The sequence below is a fragment of the Bactrocera neohumeralis genome, chromosome 6, assembly GCF_024586455.1.
Source record: "Bactrocera neohumeralis isolate Rockhampton chromosome 6, APGP_CSIRO_Bneo_wtdbg2-racon-allhic-juicebox.fasta_v2, whole genome shotgun sequence".
NCBI classification, from domain to species: domain Eukaryota; kingdom Metazoa; phylum Arthropoda; class Insecta; order Diptera; family Tephritidae; genus Bactrocera; species Bactrocera neohumeralis.
This window is the reverse complement of record NC_065923.1, coordinates 28,515,790-28,543,376: the sequence shown is the minus strand read 5'-3', so window position 1 is coordinate 28,543,376 and position 27,587 is coordinate 28,515,790. Positions and strand designations below refer to the sequence as shown.

The window sequence follows — 27,587 nt, the reverse complement described above, 5'->3', positions numbered from 1 at the left end:
CAATCGTGGATAATTTTACGAGCTCGTTAAAATTCTGAATTATGAAAAACAGTAGGATATTAAATGCATTTTATGTGTGTAATAGCGAGTGTATGTGGCTTTGTGTCCGTGCGCCAGGAAGCATTACGTGTAAAAATTGCCCAGCTGCAAAATATTATACAATTAATAATCTTCAAAGGGTATTTTATTGCGGTGACCTTTAACTACACGCATACCCTCCGATCCGCATATGAGACCCAATTGGTGGGCGTGAAATAATCGGTTCTCAAAAGTTACTTGATCACATCGCCACACACTTGACGAGCGCCACACGATGCTGTGTGTTAACATCGCCGACTACAATGTTGCATTCTTTTATGACTTCTTTGTCTCATTTTTACGATGCTGTTTTCGCTTGATGTGTCGGATCGGCAATTTTCACTGCACCCCATGTTGGTGAGTTTTATGACTTTTTGGTCTCCATAAATGCTGTGCTGGAATGCGCTTGTGCGGAATTTATGACCACCTCTCGAACATACTCACTTGTTCTTACCGTTGTTGTTGTCATTTGCGGCATCTTCAGTCATTCCATAATTGTAGTGTGCCATCCATGAGACTTTAAGCGAATTTAACCAGTTCAAGAGAAGTATTGGAAGGGTTTCAAAATTGGTGATACCAAGCAGCGGTACACAAACTGTAGATCGCTTCTTAAGATCGTTCTACAATGTTTATTCTAGAAAGTGTTAGCATTCGCCTAATGTCATCGACATACAAATTTGTTTTCACGGACTTTCTTGTTGTTGAGTACATTATACCGCGATTAGGCTCAACTCTCCCTTTGCATTGCAGAGAGGCTATCCGAATATTATGCCAAGCGTAATTTTCTAGTTTCAAATGGCTTGTAACAGCAACATCAGAAAAAAAGGAAGAGTGTCCTACCGTCCAAATAGTTAATAAGTGAGAAAACCTGCGGAGTGTAGTGAAACCAAATCCATCTTCCCGACCAGAATGAAAAACGGTGTTTAACGACCGGTCTTAAACTAGGCTATAAGATATATGGACACCAGTTACTAATATTCAGAAGATTTCCATTTCCATTTCGAGGGTCCCTACTTTTGTAAAGAAAACACACAGAAAGTTAAAATTTAATGCGAAATATTTATTATCATTCGAAAGAATATTCTTTGGCATTTTTTTTTTAATATTATTTTTTTCTATTATTGGCCGCGTCTATGTCTCAGATGGTCCATCCGTTGAGACCAATATTCGATGGCCCGTTCGAGATTTTCGGCTGGTAACTGGTGAGTGACACGCGTGATGTTTTGCGCCAGAGCCTGAATCGAAGCGGGATTGTCCGCAAAACATTCCCCACAGGAAAAAGTCGAACAGTGTGATATCACACGTTCTTGGTTGCCAATCGACCGGCCCAAAATGCGAAGTTATCTGCTTACCGAAAGGTTCTCTCAATAAATCTATTGATGGATGCGATGTGTGGGAAGTGGCGCAGTCTTGTTGAAACCAAATGTCGCCGAGATCACGAACTTCAATTTTAGGCATCAAATAGTCTTGAGGATTACGTTCTCTTTGGCAACATTTTTGAAAAAATGTGAACCGATGATTAAACCGGCCCACAAATCACACCAAACCGTTGTTTTTTCTGAATGAAGTGGCGGCCCTTGCATCTCTTCAGGTTGCTCTTGTTCCAAATGCGACAATTTTGCTTGTTTACATACCCATGGAGCCAGAAATTGCTGAACAAAATTTGCTCGAAAACGCGGATCTTCTTGGAACTTTTCAAGGGCCCATAAAGCGAAGCGATATTTCTTGGGAAGGTCGAGCGGCTTCAGTTCTTGCACAAACTGTATTTTGTATGCTTTGATTTTAAGATCTCGACTTAAAATGCGCCAAGCCGTTCCATACGTCAGTGCTAGTTGCTGCGAATGGCGCCGAGTCGACACACCATGGACTTTGTGTACACTTTCAGGTACGGCTGCTATATTTTTTTCATTTTCGGTCCAATATTATCCAATAATGAATGCTGGGTCTCAAGATGGGTGATGGTGTTGCGTATAGTACGCTCAGTAGGCCGATTACGTTGATCGTAAGTTGAGCATAGCGTGCGAAACACATTCTGTACAGAACGTGAGTTTTCGCAATAAAGTTGAACGATTTGTAAGCGTTATTCAGGCGTAATTCTTTCCATCATTAAATGCCGAACAATACTGGCCAAAAATAACAAGACAGTTTGACACCACTCACGCGTGATCTGTCAAAAAAGGCTATTGAAAATAATAGCTCTACATGAATCACCCGTTATATCTACTGTCCTCTCTTGAATGATAACAACATCAACTTGACGAAGAGATGGAGTTGCCTCATGAACCCAATTCAGCAAATATGAATACTCTAGCAGACTGATATTCCACCTGATCAGGATCAAGCGTTGTCTTGTCCAAAATATAGACTCATAACAAGCAATGAGACCAAGGTCGATAGTACCCCACTTTTTGAGACTGAGAGCTATAGTTTTACGGTATACCATTAGGTTAGGTTATACGGCTGATGTCTCGGCACTCTGTGGTTTGATTGTCTTCTACTTTCTCTCATTCGACAAGTTGGTGACATAAAACTGAGTCTGCGAGCCTTTGATTTTTGATCTGTGTGTCAAAAAGCATTTAGTGAAGCTCGATGAGTCATTACAAACCTCATGCGAGTCGTCCATACACCTCTGTTAATGACGATAACATCGTAAAAAGTAAAGAAAACGTATGTGACAATCCTCGTGTTGATTGCTTACAGCGAGATAGCAGAGGATCTTATAATCTCTTTTGCAGCAACTAAGCACATTGCGGTTAATGTTTTGGGTATGAAGTAAGGCAATGCTGGACTCATACTAAAACAATTGTTTGACAACATAAGTGAGAACTCTACATTCCTCTCAGCCATCATTACGAGACGTGGGTTTATGAATATAAGGACGAAATAAATCAAAATTCTAGCAACTAGCGTTCCAGAAATGATCTGTAACCAAAATTCGCTGGGGCATTTCAATAACAGATGAATTAGCCTGGCATTTTGATGACCTCTGAGATCTCTGATCTTAATACTTGTAGATCTAAGCTTTACTAATTTGTCACACACCAATGAGCTTGCGACTCTTCGAAGGCCTTTCTTTAAGCTGAGGTTTCCAGTAGAATTCACTTTCAACAGTTGGAACCCTAGAAGATAGCTCAGTTTCGATAATACAACATCGAAATAATTATATAATATATAACATTTGCGATTGAATCTATCGCTGAATTCAATGAAAACAGCCAAAATAACAGAAAAAAAGTATGAATTAAAAACCAAAAACCAAAAATCAAAACGGAATTCCATCAACAAGTATGGTAAAAGCCCACAAAGCGATCTATATCAAATTGTATTGAGTCAAAATGTAGGTCACTCAATTGAACATACCAAAAATAATGGTATGTATCCATCAAAAGCGGAATTCCCGCAGGCCCCCCTCGGCGCAAAGTTACACACAACCGGGCAAATACCTCATCATCATTATTGGTAGCGGTACTTTTCATTGTTTCTACCCATATACATACATACATACATACAAAGGCACATATAATATACAGGTAGAAATGTAATAAGCAAGCTGAAGACAAACGAAAGAGAGAGGATGGAGGGTACAAGGGCAAACTTCCATTTGAGCGTTGAAATAATGTGAAAGTTACAATTATTTAGTTATACGGTACTCCAACATTCGGCGGCGCAATCGAGCGCGAAGGAGGTGTGCAATCGCAAAGTTCCCACCATAAGCTGTGGCTGGTGAGAGAGTAGCAGCGGTCTTTCGCCTTTTGCTTATGGGTTTTTTGGCAGAATTCTTCACAGTTCGACTGTTTGGCTGGCAATTCGTCTCACACACAACCATACACATACATATTGTATTTACAGTTCGTACATTTCACTTTGTTCCATTTTCCGGTGAAAATGCCGCACGATAACCGTAATGAGCGAAAAGTAAAATGTAAACGTCGAAATAAAAGCAAATATTTCAAATATTTTCCAAACTCACTCGCCACTCATTCAATCAGTACAACTCGGTACCTAACCGCTACCTACCTAAGTGACTAACTGACTGAACGCCTTTTTCTGGCGTTAGCTGCGCGGCTTCAACGTTTAAATCTTAGCTTCGGTTCATAAACTGGTTTGCTTTTCTTGTCTCTTTGTTTTGCCAAAGTTTTCGGCTTTTTTCGCTTGTTTGTTTTGTCTTGCAGCGCGCTATTTTTTGACAGTTGTACCTTTACAAGCCACTACTGCGCCGCCTTTCATAACACGAAGCATTCTTCGCGTTTACTTTCTTTTGTTGTGGCGCAGTTTCGTGCTGTATTTCGCAATTTGTTCGTTTGTAAGAATTAAGTAAATATAATTTCGACGTTTTTGGGTACTTACCACTTTTGAATTAACACTATAGGCTGTTCCAATGCGCACCGTTTGAGGAGCTGTAACAGAAAGAGGTTAGGAAATTAATTAGAGGAGGATTATATAGATCTTATGAAGTATAAAAAAGGTATTCTTTTTAGAAAGGTGTAAGTATGTAACTTGGTAGCATATTTTGAGGAAAAAAATAAGAAGGTGAAAATTATAGAGCTCCTTAAAAAGCCAAGCATAACGAAAGATAGAATGTTCAATTATTTCACGTTCACACTCAAGAGTTCCTTTATTGAAGTCTTTCATAGCGTAGATGTTGAAGGAGAAATTGTCAGATGAATCTGCCTCTTGCCTTCCTAAATCCCTATCATAAAGTTAGAACAAAAAGCAAAACTGCGCGTTTCTTTACCTAAGAAGCGAGCGTGGATCGTGAGATAAAGCTTCCCCTATCGTTCCGTTAAGAATCATACTCAAAATTTCAACATCGATTTCAGGTATAGCTTTCCATAACGATTTTTTAAGCTTCCAGTTCTCTTACCATTTCATTGAAGTCTTGTTCACCCAAGTAATATGGGATCAAACAATTTTGTCCGATCGCTCTAGATAATACGACCAAGAACAACCAAGGTGTTTTTGCCACCAGCGAAATCTTCATTTTTTTGAGCGCAGACACTGCTTTTCCTTTTCGCTGTTTGGAGCCAATTGGAGATTCCAAGTGTAGCTATGTTCTTCTCCACCTAGTCTTTCCAATGACCTACTTTCTCTGCTTCCCCCCGCGGGTAGTGCGTAGAATACTCTCAGGGCTGGACTTCTTTCATCCATTCGTGAATGTCGTCGTATATCTCGTACAGCTCATCGTTTCATGGAATTCGATACTCGCCATAGCCAATGCGCAAAGATCATAAATCTTCCGCAGAACCTTACTTTCGAGCACTCCTTAGGCCGACTCATCAGATGATGTCATTGTCCATGCCTCTGCACCATATAGCAGGATGGGGATAATGAGTGACTTATAGCGTCTGGTATTTGTTCTTCGAAAGAGGACTTTACTTCTCAATTGCCTGCTCAGTCCGAAATAACTACTGTTAGCAAGAGTTCGGAGAGGTCCTTCCCGATCCTGAAGAGAAACAAAAAACCTACTGAGATTGCCAACGGTGCTATACGTCTGGCTATTGAACCAGTATAGAAAGTACGAAAGGCGAGAAAACGATAGAATCAGGGTGAAATGGAATGTCTTAAGAACATGCAGGATCGCCAAGGTTATGAGCCAGGGCAGCGAAGAAAAAACATGCATACTTTTTGCTCACACGGTCTTGAAAAGGCTACAAGACGGTTGTTAACTTAGTGACAGGTCACAACTCACTGACATCACATGTGATTGGTAACGATGAGGCATGCACAAAATGCTAGGAAGTAGGCATGAGAGACAATGAAACATCCCTTGTGCTGCCGTACAACCTAACATAACCTAACTCAGATTGAATAATCTTTGATCATTTTTGGTGGCGAACTAACATTGGATAGAATGATTGCTCTACGAACTTTAAGTTCCATAAGCAATTTTCAGTAGTAAGTCTCATTTTTGGTAACACTTTGAAAATTGAACAACTAATAACTTGCGCTTGAGAAGAAAGTCAAATTATCGTTAGTTGCTCAAGAATTTAAAGCTGCAAAACTATGTTTAAAGCAGGTTATGGAGTTTAGTTAAAAGCAAATGTGATGAATTTGTCAAAAGAAGATGAAAATTGGTTTCAACATGCGTGTGAGAGCTCGAGACATTCCCGTTCAGATTCAACTACATAAGGTGGAAAAAGCCTCAAAAAGCTCACGAATCGAGTTTCATGGCTATCTCTTTAGAATTATCTACTCATAATAGCAAACATATAACAAAGAGTTCTTCACTTTGCTCTTTGCATACCGATTTTAACTTAGGCAATGTCATGTTTCAAGCTATTGGAAGATGCCGAGCAAGCGGTAGAGTCTTGCACTCAATATCTCTTCTTTACACAGATCCAATCATCTTAGTAATGATCCAATACAGCGAGTGTCAGCTTTTAAGCTCAGCTCCTACTTCTAATAACAGTATATGAATAAAATCAAAAGATAGATACTTCGAGCCAATATGGAAGTATGGAGCGCTGAGAGTCTGCCATCGTCTACATATGTGAATCGAAGAAATGAAAGAGGCAAAAAAAAGCTTTTTTCTCATTAAGAGCGTGTCTCTTAATATAACATTTTCAAATATATTTTTGACACGAAAAAGCTTCTAGCAGCCTTTTAGTCCTTTAAATACTGCAATGTTTAATAGAACACTCCGTTTGCTACGAAAAAGTAGTAGAAGCTCGGTTAAAAAAGTTTTAATATAAGTTGGTTTGCCCTCCCTATAATTCTCTCTCTCCTGAGTCTAGGGAATATTCTTTCGAAAGTTTTTTTCAAAAGTTATTTACATTGTTTCATGCCTGTCTGCACTTTTTCATATACCTACACCGACAAGTACATGGGGACAGCGAGTGTCAAGTAACTTTTATGACAGGCTTACATTAGCACATTAGTGGTAAGCGCCCTCCCACCATCTCAAATTTTATACTTTTCAACAATAGAATAGGTTTACAGTTTTTTTTCGCAGCTAACTTTACATGCGAGTACACAAATCCATACATATATGATTTGTACATATATACATTTGTGTATGTATATATTTATTCATATGAAACTCATGCATATCTACTTCAAACCTTTACCAAGTGGGCACACCACGGAAATTTAATATTTTTCTGAGCCTAAAAATCGCTATTAATATTTATATAAACACATGTGCTGTTAATTAGGAACATAAGTGTGAGCAAGTACTAACCATTACTTTTCTAATTACTTTCCGCCCTTCATCAACTGTCTTCATATAACTTTTCTCTAAGCATCTTCCCTGCATTAATCATATGTGGCTGCCTCACGTGGGTAAATGAAGGGTTTACATCAACACAAAAGGCTTGGGGCATAGTGACTTTTTCTTACTAGCGCCTAAATTAGACTAATATACACATAGTATAAGCTAAAAAGTAGTCTAATTAATGTCGCACTCGTCGCTAAGTGTACTCAAAAAGTATCGAATAACTTCGGTCGACAGTAATGGGACGGAAGTTTACACAAAGTTGACGATTTTGTTACCGAAAGCAGTTCATTACAAGCTGAGAAAATATAATATTTATGAGATGACAAAATAAATTTTAATTGTGATAAAAATGTCCCTATAGTAACTATATTATGTGCCGTCTCTCAGGAGCGTAGTAAAATATTTTTGGTATGCAATTTGGTCGACTTCCCAGCCGATCCCAGTACTATTATTAATATTAGCTAACACAATCTCTAAAAATTTCCACTGACTGTCCATCAGTTAGACTTGACTTTACTTGGTGTTTCAATGTTGTATATAAAGAAGGCATAAGTCGCCTTCATCTTTGCTCGATATTTGGCTTTCATGAGCGCTTCCCATCCATGATAAGCCCCAAATACATACTTCATTCTGTTCACTTGTTGGAGAATAGAACGTGCCAACGTGGGCGAGCAACATCAGCGATTTTGAAACAAACGATATTTTTATTTGTAGTATGTCTTGACATCATCGCACAGCAGCTTGCGACTCAACAACTTCTCAGCCATCTTAAAATATATGAAAAACTTTCATGCCGCTTTTTTCAACGAAAACGTAGAGGAGTAGATTTGAAAGAGTCTGCCGATTGCTGATCGGTGCGAAAAATGTTTTTTCTTTGCTTGACCGAGAAGCTAACATTGTCCTGTAGTAATCGTATTTGAATTATAAATACGTTGACAATAGAATATCCATTAAGAAGCATATGAAGCGATTTATTTTTTAGCTGCTTATTGTCTGTGGTTAATTGGTTAGTTGAAAAGAGAAGGAAGGTATTCAGAGAGCTAATGTGCCAACGTTTCATCATCTTCCACGCATGCTCTGCAATACTTTCGTCAATTTTCTGAACACGAGATCTTAAAGGAAGGTGCCTTTAACCCTAACAACGTTACTAAGCTTTTTGGTCTTTTCACCATCAACACCACCCCAAAGTACATTTGTGATATACTAGTGAACCAACAGCTGATGTGTTCCTCTGGGGTCCACTGCTTGAAACAATCCTCGAAGGAACTGAAGGGTCTTCGGCAGCTTAGGGGAATTATGTTACTGGCTGCAAACATTTCGAGCTGAAAGACTGAATTGTAGTCATTTATTGTAATAATCATCGAGGCTGAGTTGATTTGTTGCACAACTCTTTTTCTACCCAAAGAGGGGCTCATTTGTCGAAAATGCCGATATCGGACTACTACGTACATCATATAGCTGTCATGTAAACAAATCTTGTTCATGTAGGGAAAGCTTGTTTTATTTGACAAGATATCTTCTTGAAATAAGGCATAGATTATTATCGAAGCCAACGTTACAATCTCCGAACAAATTGTTCAGAACGGAAATTATTTTATCTTTAGAATCTAGGTCCTGCCCACTCAGAAGACATCACTGAGGTGATTACCGAGGTTGATCTTTTGGAAAGCGAAATTACCTCAGATGAATCGTCGGGGCAACTCGAAGCTCGAAATTAGACATATCAAGTAAATGATGTTTTAACAAGAGTTGTTGCCTTTGTGGGGAATTTCGAATCTTTCTATGCACTTTTGGAATAAGAACTTTTCTAATAAGACTCTTGTTGTTTGTTTGCAGTCTATTCAAAGCTAAGCCTCTACCAGCTGTTTGTTCGAAGTTACTTTAAAGATGATCCTGAATTTTTTTAGTTTTCAAAGTCGATAAGATATTAGATCCTTTTGCTTTTCGAAATCAGTTTAGTCCTCGTACCTAAATCACTGATTAAAGATAGTCTGGATCTTGTAGCTTTTTGAGTTCAATTCAAAATAGAGCCTGATACTATAAATTATTCAAAGTTGATTTAAACAGGTTCTAGAACCTAAAGTTGTTCATAAATCCTTTGACCCCATTCCTTGATCTTAATTAATACTTAAAAATTAATCAAGACGCCAAATATGAAAGCAAACATATTTGAATCTATACTTGCGAGAAAATTACCACGCTCATGACCGCCGCTAAAAATTCAGCAAAATTACAGAAAAGAAACACAATTGCAAATAGAAGACCGCCAAAAAGCCAAAACAACGCATGAACGACTTTGACGGCGCTACAAAAGACGTTGAACCCGATATTGCGTATGAAAAATAGAACATACAAAAGTAGAGTAAGAACAAGAGCATAACGTACGCCACAGAAGATCGAGCCTCCACAACTCAGCGCGAGCTCGGCTGGCGTAAGCGCTGTGCGCAGTTTGTGGGTCAACAAGTACTAGCATAGCTTCTAGGTTCGCAAGTAGAACAACAACACACATAGCAAACAGCTATAGCTTGATATAAATATATATAAGCGACCTCAAGTTTCTGAATAACATACTTACAAATAAAGTTCATACACCTTAATTCGACTGCAAGAGGAGCGAGGGGAAGATTTGTGTGCGTGACGACGAGGAAGACACGTGGATCGTAAAATGGTCAACGCCACCGGCAAGTGTCAATGACAATGGGAACGCTACAATTACAACGCGACATGCACAACAACCACAAGAAATTTACCTTTTTTGACAACAACAACAAGAAATTTACTTTTTTTGACAACAACAAAAACATATTTTGAGGGTTTTTTTTTTGGTAATAACAAATAATAATTGGATTTTTTTTACAACAACAATTCTTTTTACAACAAAAAAACATTTTTGTTTACAACAACAATAACAAACAACAAATGAATTTTTTACAACAATTTTTTTGACAACAATAAAAAACTTTTTTTACAACAACAAAGTTTTTTTTTAAAAACAAACACATTTTTTACAACAACAACCATTGTAACTTGTTAACAACAACAACAATGAATCGTATTAAAAGTAAGAAAAAAAGTCACAGCCCAAAACTACTTGCAGATGTATATATGTACATATGTATGTATGTACATATGTATCTATGCTTAGTATGTATGTATGTAATGGCGATAAAAATAAAAGTGCTGAGGTGTAATAAAACTAAGCATATAAATTTCAGCATTTTGAAGAAGTTGATATGTGCCACATGTGTGTGTGTGTGTGTAAGTGTGACTTAATTTGAACTCGTAAATTGTGGCTTCCCAACGTGACTTAGACCACGTAGTCCACTCCAAAGGTAGTTAAACGCAAGTACACAGTTATATATGTACATACATACCTACATACATATGTACATACCTACATACATACATACATCCAAACACCTATTTCCATATATCCGCTCTACCGTCCTTTCGGCCGCCCCCAGCGTCGCCAAATTCGCGGTTTATCACTGCTGTCCGCCGCCGTTGTCGTCGCCGCTGCGGTTGTGGGTCTAAGCTGGGCGCTGTGCTTTGCGGTTAACGACCAAGCCACGTGTGAGCCAAATTTAGCCAACAGTAACAGCATTAGAAACCGGAAACTATCGATGTGAAACTGTATATAAAGTGTAATGTAGTACACCGGCGGGCGGCGGCGGGTGATGAAAGAAAGAAGTCGTATTGTAATGACTTTCACACTTTGGGCCAGCCCACTGTGCAAATTATAATTCCGAAATGCAATGCAAGGTGGGAAGACCCGCTGAATGAAAGCTGGTGTTGTGTAAATGAAAAGACGAATCTACCGAATGTGTATGTACAGTTATAAATTGGTTATACTGCAATTAATAAATACGGAACGAAATTAATTTGGAAATGAAAATTAATAATAATTGTTAATGCCACACAGATGGAGCTTCTCACCACAGCGCGGTGTTAATTTTAATTAGAGGAAGTTTAAAAAGTGTTCACATTTCCCATTACTTTTTCAACACAGTGTATTCGTGTGCTGCCTACCGACTTACGACGTGGCGATAATTGCTATATAATAAAATTTTTTAAACGATATTGGAAATCTTGTAATGTTAAACAGCTTAAATCCAATTTAGGTGGATGAGCTTTAAAGTTATGAAAGCTTTGGAGGCTCGGAAAGCTTCCGAGTTGAATTTTTTTACGGCTATTTGCGTTAGGATAAAGAATGTCGTGTGTTTGGTTCTACAAATAGTGGAGTTTTGAGGTTATATGGTCTGAAGCTCAATCGATTTAGGTCATGGTTATGAAGACGGAAGCGAGACGTATTTGCAGACACAAAATGAAGAGGCCGAAATGCTTGAGTATGAAGATCATCACAAGCTGGCCAATAAGGGTAATACTCGAAAATTCTACAAATAAAATGCAGCGCCTAACAAAAGGTTTCAAGACCGGAACATACTCTTGTAGAATTCCGAGATGATCTAGTGACTTATCTCCAAAGCATACTGAAATTATGGAGGGAACACTTCTCCAGTCTGCTGAATGACAGTGAAAGCATAACACCAGGAGACGGTGAACCCGATTCCCCAATCTATGACGATGGAGCAGACGTTCTATTGTCCGACCATGAAGAAGTTCGATTAGCAGCCGATGGATTTCCAGCCGAGCTATTCAAATACGGCGGCGAAGAGCTGATAATGAGCATGCATCAGCTGCAGCTTCTTTGTAGAATATGGACAGACGAAAGCTTGCCCGACGATTGGCGTTTAAGTCTGGTCTGCCCAATCCACGAAAAGGGAGACCCCACAATCTGCGCCAACTACCGTGGCATAAGCCTCCTCCACATCACATGTAAGGTTCTATCAAGCACACTCTGTGAAAGCTTAAAGCTCACCGTCGACAAACTGATTGATCTTTACCACTGTGACAGTAGACCTGGAAAATTTACAATCGGCCAGATTTTCACCATGCGCCAAAGATTCGTGAAAGCAAGATCGACACACATCACTGATTTTAAAGCCGCCTTAAACAGCAACAAAGGCATTGCCTCTATGTCGCTTTGTCTGAACTTGGTATCCCTGTAAAGCTAATACGGCTGTGTAAACTGACTTTCAGTCAGTCTTTGTACATCTCGGGATCAGTATAAATTCCATCAATAATCAAAGCCTAGAGATCAAACGCAATATAACTCTTGCTAATAAGTGCAACTTGGGATCGGATTTAAAAGCAGATCTTTGACTCGGCTCACTCACTCGACAAACAAAAGTTACACTCTTTAAATCTCTCATTATTCCCGTCCTATTATACGGCGCAGAAACGTGGACACAGACGACCCGAGATGAGAAAGCAAGTGGAATTTTGACGCGAACTGTTCTTCGCAAGATCTTTGGAGCCGTAGTCTTGGGCGATGAGCATCGAAGAAGATGGAACTACGAACTGAATTATCTACACGGCGACATGGATATACTTAGTTAAACAAATTCAACTCGTTTTTGCTCCAGCAAAAAGATCCTTCAACCCACGGGTGGACAACGGAAGCAAGGTACGCATCTGATGGAAGGACCAAGTGAATGGCGACCTGTCTGCAGTTGCGATGTGCAACTGGCGTGACCTCACAAAGGATAGAGGAACTGGCGAAGTTTAGTGCACTCGGCCTAGACCGACTCACTATTGTAATGCCAAAGAAGACGAAGTCTGATGAGTGCGAATTCTGCCATAGCAAATACCTCTTATATCACATCAGACACAGAGTAACTGTTTCTTAAAAGATCGTGGATTCAAACCCGGCATGGTTTATGGAGAAATATTTATTAACGCAGGCACTACAATGCTTAATTAAAGTTTACATACACTTGTTATTAGCCTCGGCTGAGATGGCGTTCAGTACCTTTTTGGTTTTTTCGATACCGTCTCACTTTCGGAATGCAATTTGTTAGATTCTTAGATCGACTCGACGTCTAATTGGTAATTCAACGTCTCGTCAACAGTAATTTTGTCTTTAATAAGAGTAAGGTCCTCAACTACTTTGGAAGCATCTCTTTTGACATCTACACAACGTTTTTGGAAAAGATAAGATATTTTAGTATCTGTAGTATTGACTCGCTTCAAAATAATTTTAACCCAAATGTATTGAGTCGATCTATAAGAATCATAACTATTTTAAAACGACATTCTCGAATATTTGGATTATGACGTCTAAAAGTGGTTCTTACTGACAAAAACGTCAAAAAAGTCAACAAAAGTAGTTTCGGATGACCCTAAAGTGTTAATAGTCAAGTCATTATAGTAAGTTCACCTCGGAGTTCGATATACCCATGTATGTATATGTATGTATATATCTGTAAATACTTGTATATGACCAAATGTGACGAGTTGTCAATATACAAGTATTTGATTCGAAGCAGTGTTTCTAGATGTTCAAGCATAATAAACACGAGTTGAGTTTTTGCGTCGATATATGACAATGAATTAAATATGGCTCCATCGTCTCATTCTGAAGTCCAATCGACAGTCAACCGTGTGGAGTGCACACCATGAACTCGCTCCAAAGCATGGAAAAGCGCAACATTTGGCTGGCAAGGTTATGGGGTCTGTATTTTAGGATGCGCATGGAATACTTTTGATTGACTATCTTGAAAAGGAAAGACCAACAAAGGTACTGTTACATAGCGTTAGTTAACCGTTTCTAAGACGAAATCTCTAAAAAACGGCTGCATTTAAAGAAAAAGAAAGTGCTGTTTCACCAAGCCAATCCACAGTGCCACAAATCCGTGAGAGATTGCTCGCTGGGAAGAAATTTTCGTCAAATGAGGGGTGATCGCCAAAACTGAGACATATTTTAAAACAAAAGGCAAATCGTAGTACGAAAAGTATGTAAGTATATCGAAAAGTGACAAACAAATTTATTTTACTATTGTAGGCTGGGGACTTTCACAAAACAGATGATAGAAATTTCAGTGCGCCAAAATTATAATTAAACCACAATGAGTACATTTCAAAATGTTGTCCATCCGTTTTTGTTTTAGGTATTTCACATTACAAAAAAACAAAAATAAAATTCAAACGAAAACAAGCGCTTTCGTTTCGAAAATAACGCAACTTATCGTAACTTGGCAGCAAAGCTGAATTGTAAACACGTATTTGACTTCTTGGAAATCGCATTTTGAGCGAAACGTATTTTTCAATTTTCCACAGAATTGATTGCAAAAAAGTATTATTTATTATTTAAACCGGCATGCTTGTTGTTGTTGATAAAAATAATGTCGCTTTTGGTGGAAGTTTCGTCGAAAGCTTCAATAAATTATGCGGCCGCCATAAAGCATTCGCTTGTGCACACAAACACACATACATACATACATTCATAAGTACATACCGACATATGCCGGGAATTCCCGAGTTGATTGGCATGCAAAGTAGTAAACAAGTTGTAGCAAAAACAACAATGCGAGAGGTTAGTTTTATGTCGACTCAGTGCACTCTGTGGCCGCTATGCAAATGCAGTGATGAATATAGTGTATGTGTGTGTGTGTGTTTGTGATTTGTTTATAAATAGAAATGTACTTATTTTAGTTTTGATATTTGTTGATATTTGAAACGCGATTTTAATAAGTGAAAACCAAACTTATGAAAATAGGAATTTTCAGCATAAAATATTTTTGGTAATTTTTTCAAGCGAAATAAAATTTTGATTAAAAAATTTTAACGCCAATCGAGCGCATATGCGTGTTCAAGACCACGGAAATAACTCAATTTTTGTAGAAAACTTTTTGGGAGAAATTCCATGGAATTGGAATTATTGTTTCAAATCAGCTGGCAACACTGCAATATTTAAATTGCACCCTTCAAGGCAACTATCGGTTAAATAACAGGTTAACTACCCCACAGCGCTACCAAAAACTTGTCATATGTACATACATTTATATCATATATGTATACATATGTATGTACATTTATCCATTTTTACCTTATGACCCATCTATCGGTTAAATCACTCGTTATCCACCCAACAGCGTTACCAAAAACTTGTGAAATATTCCTTTTTTACCCACAGGCCTTATGAGTTGCACGTTGTGTATGAGTCAGTTTCCTCGCTAATTCTGTCAATATATTGGATTTTCGGTAGCCCTGACTTGTTGGGTAACATTACTTTCTTAAATATTACTAATTTCGTAACCATATTGCCATTTTTACTTTATAAACAATATAAAATAAATAAAGTTGGCAACTCGGCTACAGTTTCCAAATATTTGAATACATTTAATTGATATATATTTAATTTTGATACTTCAGGTAACCCTTTGAACTTCAAAGTTTCTAGTTGTAGTACAAGACTTCTAGGTAAGGCTGAACAGAAGTAGAGAAGATCGACACATTGTCTCTATCTTGCCTACTTCTCGGTGTTACCTATGCCCAGCCGGCTCGAATGTGATGCTAATATATTGTGGCTTGGAACCCAGTGTAAGCTATGTATGTAAGTATATGCTGTCGCTTTCTGGCAGCCACCACTGCCTCTCTGCTTCTAAAGACATTCTCTGACGTTGTAAGCTATTTCAGCCACTTCTCTGACCGCAAATACTTTCGACTGCAAAATACTGCAGTATTCAGAAATATTTAAGGGTTGCTTGAGCTCCAATTCCGTGCAATAGATTCCGGCTCCCATTCCATTAGCCAGTTTTGGTTCGACTGTATAAATGCTACGATGGCAAGCTCTATCTGGACTGATTCCATAGAAAGATACATTCATATGTATATAGCATATTATGCCTTATGAGTTATAGCGCAATTTATCTTAAATATGATTCCTCAGCGTATAACGGCAAAGAAAGTAAGGATCTCTAATGCTTTCTATGGAAAATTTACCCAATTACAAATACTTTTTATTAAAACTAAGAAGATAAAAACTTTTCTAAAACTTTTTTTCGATATTAGACGGATAAGTACATGAATAGGGCTTCTTGAATCTGTAAGAATACATTGCAAAGATTTTGATTAAGGAATCAAAGTCTTTAAGACGAACGATTAGACTAGATAACGATCTCTGTTAAGAGTATAATTGTTAATGTAAAGATGCTGCTTCAAAATTGTGGGGAAGAGAATTATGTTAAAGGCAGCTTAAAAGTGGTGGGTTAGGCAAGTTTCATGATAAAAACGCCGTTCCCACGGTAGTCGGCTTTACGTAACCGGAACGGACCCAGATTTTTATCCGATCAAGGACCGTCAAATCGGCAGAACTACAACAACGATAACAACCGTTAAAGGCGCAATGGTCGTTCCACCATCTGATCAAATTTGACCAGGACTGGTCCACATAAGTCGCTCAAATGAACTTTAAAAAAAAATTAAAAAAAAAAACTAAATGATGGATTTGCTTACAATTTTATATTTTCAATGGAATCACGGCTTTGGAATCATGGAATATATTATGAAAGTGTTTCGGGAAGTTTTCTTTATGGGGAACACAACTATTTGAGGAACACGAAGTCAGTTCAGTGTAGGTCGTAAAGTCATTGAAAACTTGCCTCATGAGTTTCGTACATACGACTCTGTTAATGACGAAAACATCGAAAAACTTAAAGAATCAGTGCTTGAAAATCATAGTGTTGGCAGCAGAGAGAAAGCAGAGGATTTTAAGATCATTTTTGTATCGACTGAACAAATTTTGGTTAATGTTTTCGGTATGAAGTATGCCAATGCTCGACTCGTGCCAAAATAGCTTAATTTTTGGAAGAACGACTCTCCTATCTTCATTAAAATAGAATTACTAAGCTAAAATATAGACCACAGATAGGTAAGTAATGTAGTACATATAATGCCTTAGCTACGAAGCTTGTATTTTACTAGCGTAAGTATAAACAAATTTATCCACAAATTGACTGAATTCATTAGCTTTGCCTCTCAGTCTCCTTCCTTTTGAATTTTCTGCATTTATCAATTGGAATTTCACTCGTTGCACACACACTGCAACACCAACAGAACAACAATAACAATAGCATTTAGATGGCATGCACAGCAGAGGCGTTGGCGTGACCAGCGGGCAACCATTCACTTCGGCCAAGCGGCGATGCGCGGATGACGCGGGTGGATGGCGATGCGAGTACGGATCGTTGCCATTCATGAAAACGATGGCGAACACTACAAACAACAATAATGTGCATAAGCCACAACAAGCGCTTGCAAGCGCACTTGGCAGTTTAAATGAAAGCAAAGCCACCATTCAATGAGTGTACGTGCCCCGCTTTAAGTGATCGCTTGGTGGTGGCGGTGAGGGCGCTAGTGGATTTGGGCGTGGGTGCATGGTGGGGTGCGAGTGCCATGCAATCGGGAGTATTGTCTGCTGAAAGCTATTGTTATTTTTATTACTACTGCTGATCGCTATACATACATACATATGTACAGACATATGTATATGTACATACATACATATATGTTTGTGTGTATATAAACGTGTATCCATGAGTAAGGTTTATTGTAGGAAAGTGCAAAAATTCCGCTCACGTTCCAACATTCCTTCACTCCATCGTCGATCAGTGATTATCGCATTTTTACAAATTTTCATAGTCATTGTTATTGTACTGTTTGTTGTATGTAAGTAGCTATATATTAATGTGCAATTATGTTTTTTGTTGCTAGTAAATTGTTAAAAATATTTTTAATAATAAAAAAATTTTATAGTTAATTATTTAAAACCTTAAAATTAGTAAAAATTCTAAGAAAAAAATTCTCATAAGTTTCATTCAATTAATTTTTCACTAGTTAGTTTATAATTAAATGTTAAATTATTAAATCATTAAATTTTAATTTAATTTAGTTTACAAATTATTAACTGAAAATTAGTTAAATAAATAATTTTGAGTATTTTAATAATTAATTTAATTATTTTTAATCATTAATTTATCCGAATTGAATTACTAATTAACTTATAATTAAATTTAATTTTAATTATTAATTAACTAATTTTCTTTAATTTTTTTATTTATTAAAAATAATTTTCATAAATTTAATTCAATTAATTTATATTAAATTATTCATTAAGAAGTTTTGTATTAAATGTTTAATTATAAAAACACTAAATTTTAATTTAATTTAGTTTACTAAATTTTGAGTATTTTAATAAAAAAATTTATAAATTAATTTAATTACTTTTAATTAAGGGAATTGAATTATTAATAAACTTAACTATTAATTAAAAATATTTTCATTATTAATTAACTAAATTTCCTTAATGTTTTTAATTAACATTTAATTTTTTCAATTATTTAAAAAAGATTTTCATAAAATTAATTCAATTAATTTATTTTAAATTATTCATTAATTAGTTTTTTATTAAATGTTTAATTATAAAAACACTAAATTTTAATTTAATTTAGTTTACTAAATTTTGAGTATTTTAATAAAAAATTTCAAAAATTAATTTAATTACTTTTAATTAACGGAATGGAATTATTAATACACTTATTAACTTATTAATTAAAACTATTTTTAATTATTAATTAACTAAATTTCCTTAATGTTTTTAATTAACATTTAATTTTTTCAATTATTTAAAAATGATTTTCATAAATTTAATTAAATTAATTTATTTTAAATTATTTATTAATTAGTTTTTTATTAAATGTTTAATTGTGATTTGATTAAATTTTAATTTAATTTAGTTTACTAATTTTTGAGTATTTTAATAAAAAATTTCATAAATTAATTTAATTACTTTTAATTAACGGAATTGAATTATTAATAAACTTATTAACTTATAAATTAAAACTATTTTGAATTATTAATTAACTAAATTTCCTCAATGTTTTTAATTAACATTTCATTTTTTAAATTATTTAAAAAGGATTTTCATAAATTTAATTCAATGAATTTATTTTTCATTAATTGTTTAATAAATGTTTAATTATAAAATAATTTAATTTCAGTTTACTTAATTTTAAATAAAATTTAAAAAATTAAACAATTTTGATTATACAATTTTGAGTATTTAAATATTTAATTTAATTATTTTTAATTAATAATTAACCGATTTTAATTACTAATTAATTTAAAAAATAAATCACATTATTAATTTTGATTAACGACTTTTATTTAATTTTTTAATTAACATTAAAATCTTTTTATTAATTTATAAATTATTCAGCATATGCGGTTCTTAACATTTGCTTTGCGTCAATATTGGCTTACAGCCACGCCCACACTTCAGATTTTCTCACTTTACTATAGAGAAATCAAACCATATAGTACATATGTATGTATTTATCGAAATAAACTTTAAAACAAATGGGTCTTCGAATGTGTGAGAAGTGTTATTTAATATTATCGGAAATTGAACATCTTTTCAAACTGTTGATAAAAATTGGAGACCCACGTTCTACATGCATACTTAGCTCATTTCTTTAAGCATCTTAATGACAGATAATAATTTACTACGTAGTTCAGTACGTCCCCAAACCGATATTTATCTTTTATTATGATTATTTTGGACCCTTGAAAATAGTTAGGGTTTCTTGGTATTCAAATTTTCAGAATACCCTAAATTATGAGAAAATAAGAAAGAAGGTAGATCATTTCAACGCGTATTCATTTGTCTTCTTTACAGTAACTGGAAATATTCATCTCGGCCAAAAAATGGAATTAGATTGCGAGTATTTTTGCGCGATCAGGTTTAACAGAGTTCATCGCTGATTAACTCAGCAACAAAGCATCCACGAACTTAATTTAGTTTTCGGCGATGTAACTCCATCAGGGGCCAGTGTTTATTGGTGGTATGGTGAGTTCAATCGAGGTCGTTAATCAGTCCAGGACGGATTTTGTGAAGGTCGTCCAAAATGAGTGTAAAAAATATTTACTCACGTTGGAGCCTTCACAATTTGTCGATCCCTCACAAAATTCCACCAGCGTTTTTTTTGGAAAAACTGGACGTTTTCGACATCTGCCGAGGCGGTTGATGCGTTCAGAAAGAGCGTTCGCTGAACATGTTTTGGAGATACCGCATTCAGAGTTGCAAAAGGTGTTCGAAAATTGGTACAAACGCATGCAAATGTGTAGAGGTTTTATTGGAGAATATTCGTTTCAACTCTCTAATCCAAAAATATAAAAGGTACCTACGTCTAATGCATATATCAGTAACTTAACCAAACAAGCCTAATATAATTCGATGATAAAAATTCTGATATCCAAGAATAAGAGAGACAAGGTTGCATGGAACTGTCAAATAATTGTAAACAAAGCCTTTTACGTAGTGTCTTTACACCAAAAGTGATTGTTTTTAAAAAGCAATACATTTACCGCTAGTTCCGAGGAGCAGTTTCTATCAGGGATGTGAGCATTCAGTCCAACAGCAGAGCATTTTTCATTATCAGATCGCTTGGGTGTCTGATCATAGCGGATCCGCTTGAAACTGCGTAGTCGATGAGGTAGCAAGAGAGGCACCCATACCCCACTCGCATCGCAGTGAGAACGAGTTGGTTTCGAGTTGCGTTCTAGCCCGATACCTGTGAACCTCACGTGCGCTTAAAAGGCGTTGCTTGATTAAAAGCTTCTGCGCGACTGCGGCATACTTCTGGCTTTAAGTAGAATGTAGGAGAACTGTTTGCCTTTAGCAACGTTCATCTTACCGCAATTGTAGGAATTCTCACTTGACATTGTCCAATAGGCATTCATGCAAAGGCTCTGCGCGATTGCGAGATACTTCTGGATTCTCCTCCATTGTTCAGTATTGCAAGACTGAGGCTGAAATATCTTGGCTGTCATACGTTCGGCGTACCAGGAGACATAGCCGACGACTGACATTAGCCGCCTCAAGAAATTAGTGATTGGTTCAAAGAGCGTCTTTATGCTCAATTTTTTAGGAATTCTAGGCACCACAACGGTTCGGCTATGAGCTCTGCAAGTAAGATCCCTGTTACGATCGATCATTTAATCTTAGGTTACACAAAACTCCGTGAGTATAGTGATCCACCAGCTTTTCGCAAACGTTTTTAAAGTACGATTGATTTTCTATTCCAAAACAAATCTCTGTCTCAGTGTTTCAATTCATTGCCGTCAAATTACATTCCAGGAAATATTAGCTTGAGGTCTGGCAACAAGAAACTGTCGTTAGCCCCGGAGAATACAGATTTTCTTTTTAAAAAGTGATGAGCTTTAAAAACTCACTTGTTTCGGTAATTTTACTTTTTATGTATCCAAAAGTCGTTGAAGCAATAAAAAATAAATAAAATCTACTTGCTTCAAACGCGGTCACCCCACTAAGTAAAAACATATGTACATACATACATCCAATTTATAACCACATTTGCGATTATTTTGCCTTAGTGACGCCACTGGCGTCCGTCAATAGTCGTTGCCCTTTTCATTCATGGAAATTTTTGCCCAAGTACAGACATAAATTTGTTTATTTGTTTTCGTATTTTTCTCAATGAGCATTATTGTAATTGTTTGCGCCTAGTTGTTGTTGCTTTCTACCTACCTTGTCACTTGTTTACCTGTGACAAAATGCTGAAAAAAGCGCCAAAGCACTTGGCATGCAAAATGGCATCCGCCCGTTACTGCCGCACGATCGGTTAGGTGAGATTGACTAGTCATATACTCTGGTACATACATATATGTATGTATGTATGTATGTGTTTGGTGGGCGGAGTGTGGAGCGGGTAGTTAATGCTTTGTAAATATTTTCAAGTCGTTAAAATTTTTTTGGAATTTTCGCTTTTGCGTGGCGCTTATTTACAGACTGACTTACAGGAATTTTTTGGAAATGAACGCTTGACATAATTTTCACACCAACAAAATTTGTTTGACATTCACTCGAGCGACCAACAACACCTCGTTAATGTCGCTTAACGTAGCTTTTTGTCGGAGCCAAAGTGTTTTTAGAGCTTCACGCTCGAAATCTCACTACAAATAAACAACAAAATTTTGTTTTTACCACAAAAATGCAGTAAAAAATTTCCGCTGACCATTTGGGTCAATATCCAACTATGGTTTCATTATAGAACTGAGAGAGAAAGCGTTATATCTTCTATTTACCAAAAACACGCAGTAAAATAATGTCAACGGTAAAGCTCAATTCGCCAGCGTTATATTCGTTTCAAAATCCGTAGCTCAGAAACACCACAATCGGGTGTACAAAACCACTCTTGACTTAGGAGATATCAAACGAACTACAGCAACTATGGCCCTCAACAACTGGAAGGTACTTGGCCGCAAAAGTTGCGCACAGACTTCAAGAAGCTTTAGACTTCTTACACTTTAATTTCATTACAAAATAATTGGATTAGCAGGTCGCCGAGCCTGACTCTGGCAGTCTTTTCTCTGTTCACTTACTTTCGAGGGAGGTGTGGAGTCGCTGGAGGAAAGAGTTAGTGAGCTTTCCAATAGATGGATCAAAGTTTGCGGACAGGTTAGGTAGAGGAGCTATCTATCAACTCCAGGTTCAGGCTTACCGATCATTGCACCGTATGCCAACCGGAAGTAGCTGCATTAAGCTAGCAGTAGATCTACTTCTTCGGAGCAAATCCTCTTCCGATACTAGGTCGGCGTTACTAGCCTTAAGTTCGAGACTAGTAAAGGAAAGTCTCGACTCCTAACCACTAGCATCAAGTGGACTCATGGTTAGACTGCTTTACGTGTCTAGCCATAGCGGACTTGCAAGAAAACAAGGCTGATGAGCTCCTAGTTTGGGTATTTCTTTTTCACTAGTTGCAGAATTCCAAATCGTGGTCCACTGGATTCTTGCTGTTCAATACTAAATGGTTAGATAGCAGGCGAGTTCGGCAAGCGCCAGATTCTTTTGACACAAGATAGTGATGTAAGTAAAATGTCTAATGGTCTAGCTAACCGGATGTCAGTTGTATCAGCGGCTTGGAAGAGAACGCGAAAGAATCATCCCAACCCTACCTTTTCGAATGTCCTGCCTTTGCCAGATCAAGGCTAAAATACAGCGGATCTCACATCTTTTGTCAACCAGACGAAATAGCAGCAATTAAAAAAAGATACCAATTTGTAACAGGTTCAAGATTGTTTGTGGAGATATTCAAATACAGAAATCAGGCTTCATAAAGCACTGTACTTAGCAGAATAAGTGTGATCCCCATCTTGAAGGTTTAGCCGCCTAGTTTATAGTTTTGTTTGGATTGGACCGTTTCGCAACATTGGTAGAGATTCAGTTGGGTCACAGGGTTGATTTTATCGATGGATCTCACTTGGATAGCTGTCATAGTTGGTACTTTGTAACAGTCAAAACTCCTTAAAATAGATCTCCAGACACTTATAGGTCAACGAATCTTTATGAGCTTACCAAAAATTGATTAAGACGGTCAATATCAATCGCAACTCTTCGGTAGGTTCCACCGAATGTGTGCAAACCGAGATATTTTAGGCTCAGTATGGCAAAAGCCGAGTAATAGCGGACACACTGCCAACATAATCGCTCCTCGTTTACTTTCATGCAGATTATGCAAGAAGCGTCCGACAAAATAATTGAGTGTGAATTTATTGTCTCTACCTTGCTAAGATCTGGTAGTTCGGAGGACATCTTACGGTTCCATCTGGGTCAGTAGGATCTCGCAGACGCACAAGTTCTAGTTATTGGTCAGCGCTTGACGAGTTTATGTGAGATTCATAGATTCAGCGCTAGAACGCAAGAGGACAACGGAGTACCGACTAGTTTTTTCATTGATAGAGAGTTGGACGTAATCTTTAGGCATTTTATGCCACCAAACTGATACGATTATACTCAATAGGAGCTTGGATTTCTTTTTACTATTCCTTGAGCGGAAATACTTTGAGCTTAAACAAGATCTAGCTTCCCTGAAAAAGCAGGTACGATGGTGTTATGTGAGCCCAGCAGCTCACATTGGTTGGCATTTATGACCAGAGTGACCCTACTAACACGCTGGTTCCCAGTGGAGTATAGACTCATATATATTTCATGACAAGTTAATTATTTATTGCCCAACTAAAAATATAAACATACACACATACATACATATGTACATACATATATCATCCAGTGTAAGCATATGAGTACATGTTTTCGTTGTTGACACCCACTATTTGACTTACGAAAATAAATTGCATGCGACGGATGCAACAACTTCATTTCCTGTCATTGAACGATTTGGCGCACGAGATACGATCAACGTGAGCGCGTACACACACACACAAACATATGTAGGTTTGGCGGTATGAATTTTGTAAAATTTCGTGTATTCGTGAATTGGTGCCAACTGAGCGGACGCGTAGTTAAGGCACCCACAAGAGCGCCCACGCAACACGATCGCTGCCGCACGCCCAACTCACAGCAGAGATGGCAGATAAATGCGGCACTCACCTAGTTGTGTGTGTGTGTGTGTGTGCTAGCTATGACATGCATTAAGCAGACTTAAATAAATGCATTATAACTTTATATGGACATACATATGTAGATATGTATGTATGTAAATAATATGTGTCCGTCCGCTCGTTTGTTATGACGCCAACAGGCAATTTGCCCCAAAACAAAAAAATAATAATAACAAAGCGTGAAAACATTTACAAAATGGCATTTTGTTGTAAACTACAAAAATAGAAATGCCTATATATGTCTGTCTGTATGTATGTATTCAGTCATATTTGTATATATAGACATACATATGTAAGCTGCCCATTCATGCTGCTTTGCGCGCAGCATTTAATTAACAATTCATGCAAATGCCTCACAGCTGTTGCAAGCTGCCGTTAAGCTGACACATGCATACATATAAAAACACATACATATGCATATCTATAAATAAATTTACGTTTATATACAAACAAACATTGATTAAGTCATCGATGAGCTGTCTCTATGGATTCTAGGTCGTTCATGTTGTTGTTTTTGCCGCTGTGTTGGCTTATTGTCATTGCACTCGCCGCTTCTGTGACATCACTTTATTTACTGTCATCCAAAGCAACAAAAGCAACAAAGCATTGGTGTATGATTAATCACTGAATTATTTGTTTATTAAAATTTTCAAGGAAAAAGCAATTGTGCGGTGAAAACAAAAATAAAAAAAAAAACAAACGTTGGATGAGGTTGCACTGAAGCTAGAATACCCTACACAAATAAAAATGTTTCCATGCAAGAACTTGATTTTGATGGGCCAATTGGTATGGCTATATTCAAAGACCTAAGACGATAACCCATGCCAAATTTATTGAAGATGTCTTGTCAAACGAAAAAATGTTCCTTACCAGCACTTTATTTCGATGTTCTGTTTGTATGACAGCTATATACCATAATAGTCCGATCTGGAAGGTTTCTGCAGATATCGCAGTGTTGCCTTGAATATAATATTGAAATATTCCATGTTAAATTTCGTGAAGATATCTCGTTGAATTGTTGAAGAGGAGTTCAGAGCTGCACTTCAAGCAAGAATTTTGACTCTGGACAAAATCATAGCATTCAGACCACCTCTCGAATGTTTGCCCAGTGCTAAATCGAAACCATGAATCACTGAGCGTACTATTCGCAACAGTATCACCCAGCTTGAGCTGAGCATTCATTATTGAATAATATTCGACCGAATAGACCACGTCCGGCACGCAGTGAAGAAAATATGGCAACCGTAGAGCTTGAGAATATACACGAAGACCGTGGAGAGTCGATTCGGGTCGGATGGCAGCAACTCGCACTGGCGTATGGAACGACTGGCGCGTTTTACGTCGAGATCTTAACTTGAAAGCTTACAAAATACAGTTTGTACAAAAATTGAAGCCACTCGTCCTTTCCAAGCGACATCGCTTCGCTCTAAGGGCTCTTTTCTTTCTTTTCGAGCCAAATTTTGTTCAGCGATGAGGCTCATTTCTGGCTCAATTGATATGTCAACAAGCAGAACTGCGGCATTTGTGACAAATTTTATACAGAAAAAACAACGGTTTGCTGTAGTTTGGGGGCGGATGGAATTATGGGTTCATATTTTTTGAAAAATGATGTCGGTGGGACCGCTATCGCGCCATGATAACCAACTATTTGGTGCCTGAAATTGAAGCTCGTGATCTCGGCGACATTTGGTTTCAACAAGACGGCGCTACTTCTCACACATCGCATCAATCTATCGATTTATTGAGAGAACACTTCGGTGAGCAGATAAGTTCACGTTTTGGGCCGGTCAATTGACCACCAAGAAATTGTGATATCACATCGTTAGAATTTTTCGTATGGGTATATGTAAAGTGTAAAGTTTATACAGACCATTCCGCTTCGATTCAGGCCTTAGAGCAAAACACCAAGCGTGTCATTCGCCAGTTACCAGTCGAAATACTTGAATGAGTCATTGAAAATTGGACTCAAACGATGGATCATCTGAGACGTAGCCTTTTTCTCCCCTGGATATATTAGTAAAGTGAAGGATCCTTATCCCAACCTGCTAAGCACCAAACACTGAAGCACGAATTTATTTTTGGTCTCATGATAATATTGAGGAAAAAGTAGGTTAGATTAGTTTAATCAGATGGAGTTCAGTTACTAAGTCCATGAGGAGTAGTCATCCTTTAGGATGCCTGCGCTTGACGCGAATTTTAACAGACTTTGTGGCCTCACTTTCGGTATCCTTCAGTGTATCATAAGGATCCCAGATGCTTACAGCGTAGTCTAGCCAATATGGGACAAGAGGTGCTCCATTGTTTCTCTGATGCCTTGCTCTAAACATTGGGTTTCGCACTGTTTATCACGTTTTTGGGTCTAATCTGTACACCATTCTTGTATTTTCGTCCACTATTTCATTACCCTCGGTGCCTTTGTGGCCTGGCAACCTGTAGAAGTGAAGTTGTTTGCTTCTAACAACACTTGGATGCTTGGATGTCTGCGTAGATATTGGCTCTGCAGGTGCAGTAGAGGCCAGCGCCGCGATTTTTGCAATAGAAAAGGCCTCAGCTTGAAAGATACTGCAGTGGTCCGGCAACTTAAAAGGCTGAATTATACCTAAATCTGGACAGTATACTCCCGCACCAACTCTATTGTCCATTTTCGAGCCATCCGTATAAATGTTTAGAGGGTAGCGCATAGCTCACAAACCTTTACGCCAACCATATTTTTCTATGAAATTGTTGAATAAAAAATAATTCTGATTTAAAAATCTAATGGGAGTTATGTAAACTGAGCAATATGAACTACTGACACTGAGACCTTCCGATAGTAGAACTGAGTCCGCTGAAAATTATCACATGCAAAGCTTATTGCTTTCAGTCGTAAACCTAACAGAAAGGCCCAGTCAATTCCTTTCAACCATTTAAGAGTAATTTAAGAAGAAGAGAAAGAAGAAGAAGAAGAAAATTAATAAAAATTTCCATATCCGAG

General features: G+C 37.2%; 1 long non-coding RNA gene across 2 annotated transcripts in view; it reads right to left on the bottom strand.

Annotated features, from left to right (window-relative positions):
* LOC126762634 (uncharacterized) overlaps positions 1–27,587 on the bottom strand; it is a 169,676-nt gene that overhangs the window by 67,190 nt on the left and 74,899 nt on the right. For both annotated transcript variants that reach the window (XR_007667492.1, XR_007667493.1), the window contains exon 3: positions 4,426–4,475. This is a non-coding gene — a long non-coding RNA (uncharacterized LOC126762634). The remainder of the gene's footprint in view (positions 1–4,425; positions 4,476–27,587) is intronic.